This window comes from Scleropages formosus, chromosome 4 (assembly GCF_900964775.1).
Source record: "Scleropages formosus chromosome 4, fSclFor1.1, whole genome shotgun sequence".
NCBI classification, from domain to species: domain Eukaryota; kingdom Metazoa; phylum Chordata; class Actinopteri; order Osteoglossiformes; family Osteoglossidae; genus Scleropages; species Scleropages formosus.
In genome coordinates this window covers 33,658,787-33,664,044 of record NC_041809.1, presented here as the reverse complement: position 1 = coordinate 33,664,044, position 5,258 = coordinate 33,658,787, and the positions used below count along the sequence as shown (strand labels likewise).

At 41.4% G+C, this 5,258-nt stretch overlaps 1 non-coding gene across 1 annotated transcript; it reads left to right on the top strand.

Moving 5' to 3' along the window:
* Nucleotides 1-2,909: 2,909 nt before the first annotated feature.
* On the top strand, nucleotides 2,910-2,991 carry trnas-cga (transfer RNA serine (anticodon CGA)). Its single transcript has one exon. It is a non-coding gene; the product is annotated as a tRNA-Ser (tRNA).
* The last annotated feature ends 2,267 nt before the right edge of the window (nucleotides 2,992-5,258 follow it).

Below are 5,258 nucleotides of genomic sequence, written 5' to 3'. Positions count from 1 at the left end.
GGTGCATGGCTCTGACAGGCGCGCAACGGCCCCTTTTCCCATCCCCCATCCCCCATTCCCACTCCTCACCAGAATACCAGTCGAAAGGGGTTTACCCAGCCTGGGATGGAGCATTTCATTAATGCATCACTGAAAATGAAGCACATCTATGAGAACACGCATTAAATCAACATATGTCAGCCAGCCGTCGAGATTTCTTTCGATACTGTACATACACTACACTATATGTTTTTTAAGCATGTCATTATCATATATTATTCTCATTACTGGTATTTTTGTGTTTTAAAATAGAAAAAAAGGTCTATTTAAGGCATCACTTAACTGACAGTTAAACAATGGGTGGTTTTAAGGGCTTTGCAAATGAATAAGCATTGCTGAATTAAACTGACTGAGGAAATGCGATGTGCTTCATGTAATAACAGCTTCACTCATTGAGATGGAAAGAAAACAGGAAGAGATCAAGTTACAGCTTTCAACAAATTAACGCTACAGGTCATGAAGAGTCATGAGCTTAAATATCACACCCATGGGCTATTTCATGACTGGCTTGTGCAGTTGCTATGGTGACCATTTCTAATGAAAAAATAAAATGGATTGTAAAACTGTCAAAGAAACCAGTCACTAATTTCTAAGAAGTAATTTTTGTGCAGTGTAATTAATTTTTTTTTAATGCTTTGTCCTTCTTTGGAATTTGGAACTCTGCTGGTGTTCTGTTGTTTACATCTCAGTGCTGCTGTCTGCATTTATTATGTTATTGACTTGAAAGTCCTGTTAGTTACCCTGGCGTAGCTGAATCGGGGACAGTATAATCGGCAAAGGGAATATTGACGTGATGTCGATGACGGTGTGGAAGTTCACGGCTTGTGTCACACAAGTAGAAGAGATGAACTGTATATGCCATCGCTGTATACATAATGGTATGATGAATATGTTATATTCTGTGTGTCCGTCATTTCCAGCGTCTCTATTTTAAGAAAAGTAATGCTTGGATTCGTTACAGTAGGATAATCCTCTTCTCATCACTTTTCACAGTATAATATCCGTAGTGCCATTGATGTTTTGCTGCGTTCCTGTGTCTCTTTTACCTTGATTTCAAAACTAGTTCATCACTATTTTTGTATTCCCTCTGTTATGTACGTATTTGCCCTCAAATCAATTCCAACTCATAGCAACCACTGGCGCGGTTCTCATATCGAGGGAAAAAAAAAGCAGTTTGTTTTCTTCCTTCACACACCCTAAGGAGGGCTTGAACTCAACACTCAGCAAGGGGCTTAAGGGTTACAAGGTATTAGCAGTCCTACTGTGCCACCCTGTTCATTTACTTCTCTTGGGTTTATATGGGGGTGCAGTGGGTTTGAATGGGTCCTGCTCTCTGGTGGGTCCGGGGTTTGAGTCCCACTTGGGGTGCCTTGCGGTGGACTGGTGTCCCGTCCTGGGTGTCTCCCCTCCCCCTTCAGCCTTACACCCTGTGTTGCTGGGTTAGGCTCTGGCTCCCCGTGACCCCGTAGGGGACAAGTGGTTTCAAATGGTGTGTGTGTGGTCTATATGGTATCACAAATAAGTCTTTGTGAGATGTAAATAGTTTCCACAGCCTTTGTCATTGCCATTCTACATTTACTTCTACTGATCTCTCTCCTTAAAGTTGTTTTGACTCATAATACTGGACCTAAAGCAGTTCATGCATGTCAATGTTTCCACAAATGGCTCTTAAACTTGGGTATGTGGTCCCATTAATCTCAGACACCAAAGCGCTCGATGAAAAAACAAAAAGTCTCAAAAAGTAAAGTCAAAATCTCCCAACTGTGACAGGGATCCCTTCTTCCAGTGTCATCAGTGCTCACAGTGCTGGTCTTTGTTTTCAGACGATCTTCCTTTCGTCCTCGATTTTGAAGGATGGGACCGGTCCTAGGAGCTGCCGGTACAGATCAGCCTCACCTCGTGTTGTGATTGACACGCTCATGACCTTATTATAGGACATTTGGTCTTCAAGGCTTGGATTCAGGTGTAGTAGTGGAGATGTGGAGCCAAAAAATAGACATGCTTTATTTTTCAATTGGAGAATATTTTGAACCAACTGGAATCAAGTGAATCAGTCTCTATAGTGAGTTTTAGTTTCCCATAATGCTTTTCAGCAGTATTTTCAAGTCCGTTGTTTCCCTCTTTGGGCATCATCAACAGACCTTTTTTTCCCCAAGCATGACCTCCCTCACAGGGCATGTGTGTCCAAACACCTTGAACACAGATTTCCTGTCCTAATCAGTGTTATGAATGAACAACAGATTCATCTGCTTGTCCCTCCTTGTTCTCACAATTCTCAGGGTCTCAAGTTCTCACGGGACTTTTTTTTCCCAAGCCTCACATTGTTTCACACTAATTTAGTTTATTTTCATCCCTGCAACCCTTTGGGTGCATGATAAAACCTTGCACATTTATAAAAATGTTCTCCAGCCTACCATTATTCAAACCTGGGTTACTCATTCATCATGTTGCAAATGAAACAGCCACATCTTCTGCCAGAGTACCTGGAAGAAACATGCAAGGAGAAGATGCAAAGCCCCACAGACTAAGCTGGGCTCAGACCTACCACCAAATACCCAAGCTGCTGTGGGGAAGGAGAAATTAATTTTTAATTTAGTTTTAAAATCCTGGGAAATATATCACCTTCAAAACCCCAAGTGTGACGGATTTCTCACATGATCGTGTCCAGTGTCACTTTCTGGCCATTTGAAACTTAATTTTTTCATCTACACAGTCAGTTAAAGCTTCATAGTACAATGTTCAATACAAATCTCAGCTATGACTGTAATAAATAAAATTGTGCTACAGAGCACAACTTGAGTATTTATCTTTCATTCAAACTCATGTGAATTAGTGAAACGACTAGGCCTATGAAGAAGGTAGTGTCCTGTGCTACGATGGCCGAGTGGTTAAGGCGTTGGACTCGAAATCCAATAGGGTTTCCCTGCGCAGGTTCAAATCCTGCTCGTAGCGTTGAATATTTTAAACATTTCGAGCCACTAACCCCAGTACTTCTGCATTGTGATGCTGTTCCTTAGCGTTGAGCTTTATGGGCGTTGACTCTACTACATCATCAAAAGCCTAATAAGACTGACAGGCAACTTGTAGAGTACCAGTGGTCTCTTACCATGATTGGGCTGCTCATGTGGGAGTGGGTTTGAACCCACCTCTGTGTGTAGGATTTCCATGTTTGCCTAGGTTTCATCACACAATCCAAAGGCAGGTGTTTTAGGAAGATTGGTCACTCTAAGTTATGTGCCTTTCTATTTCTTACATTACTCTGCTCTATAACTGTGTAAATTGTTATGGAGAGTTAAGGGGAGTGTAACTCTTGGGCTGCCTTGTGCATCTGGGGTTTGAGTTCTGCTCGGAGTCTGTTGTGTTTACACCTAAGATGACTGGTAAACCATTTCCATCCCCCTCTTCGCTCCGGCGGAGGGGTTGACTCGATGGCACGTCCGTCATCAACTCTCATTGTAAGTCACGACAGATAAAGGTATCAGTTAAACACTACATAACAGTAGTATGTTGCTTTGGAGAAAAGCGTCTGCTGAATGAATAACGGCAAATATCTCATGGCGCTCAGTTGTCGGGAGGTGCGCCAAATCCAGATTTGGTTCTCGTGAACACCAAAAAATGTCTCAGATAAATCGAAGTGGGGGTATTGTATGAAACTCCTGAAAAATCAAATCTCCTAACTGGAGTTTATGTATTTACTGGGATGTTGAATAACTTTCATGATAGCATTTCTAAAATGAACTCTACGCAGTTAGTTGGGTGTTACAATAATGCTTAGCCATGCATAAACTGTGCATAATATTTCATATTTACGAACCCACTTAGCTGAGGTCTTGCAGGAGCAATTCAAACAAAATATTTATCTTATGGGAATTAGAGCTGTGATCCTATTGGTTGGTAACAAGTTCCTTTCCCTCTTGACAGGGCAGAATACTGCTAGTGATAGCATTTGTTAATCCCCCCATGGCAACATCCTTTCTAGTCCATTCCAATAGCTGCCAACAAAGCAAGAAAATTTATTAAATCCTGTAACAATTTTACACACATTACATTTTTTGATGCTTTAACTATTAAGGAGAAAAAGTTCTGAAAAACTATTAGGAGGAAGCTTAAAGACCCTTATCTCCAAATACACACTAACAATTTTATTTCCATTTTCTTAATTTATGCACTTTAAGACTGCATTATCCAAGCGCAGTCTCTCGGTATTTTGCAAAACAGTATCATGACTCCTTGTCATTACAGTTGAATATAGTACACACACACACACACACACACACACACACACACACACACACACACACAGAGACAGTAGCTAGAAGTACTACCTTTGGACCCAAAGGTCACAGCTTTGCACTTCACCTCTGGCTGTAGTTCCCTTGAGCAAGGTACTTACCCTAAATTGCTCCAGTGAAATTACCCAGCTGTGTAAAGGGGTAAATAATTGTAACCTCAACACTGTAAGTTGCTTTAGAGAAAAGTGTCAGCTAAATGATTAACTGTAAATCCCAAGTTGGGTTGGAGCCTAACCTGGGATACACCCCAGATAGGATGCCAGTCTGCTGCAGGACTTGAACCCTAGACCCACCAGAGAGCAGGACCTGGGCAAACCTGCTGTACTACCATGTCCCCCCCTGTGTTGTAACCATTCATTTAATTGCTTCTCATATTTTAAAATATTGTTTCAAAGAAATAACATTTAAAGGGCAGAAAGTGTCAGTATGGGGTGGCACAGAAAAACGTGCTGTTGCGTCACAGTTCCTTGGTGGTGCGAGAGGATGTGGGCTTGATCCTCACTCAGTCTGTGTGGATTTTGCATTTTCTCGCTGTGTTTGCGTTGGTTTACTCCAGGTGCTCTGGTTTCCTCCCACAGTCCAAAGACATGCTGTTCAGGGTCACCCATAGTGTGTGTGTTCCACTGATGTATGGATGAATGACCCAGTGTAAGTAATGTATCTAGCAGTGTAAGTCACCGCGGTGAATAAGGTGTGTGGGCTAATAACACTACACAGAGTTGATTGGAAGTTGCTTTTGGGAAAAGTGTCTGCTAAATAGTGTAAATGAAGCATAGGTTTCTGTGGCCATAAATAGCTGTATGTTGCAGTGAAAGCTCACAAAGTATCCCACTGTGTGTATTGGCAATTCTCATTTAAATATGGTTTAAATATGTCTTTTAAAATGCCATCATGTTTTAACAGCAAAATTATGACACATTAAACATA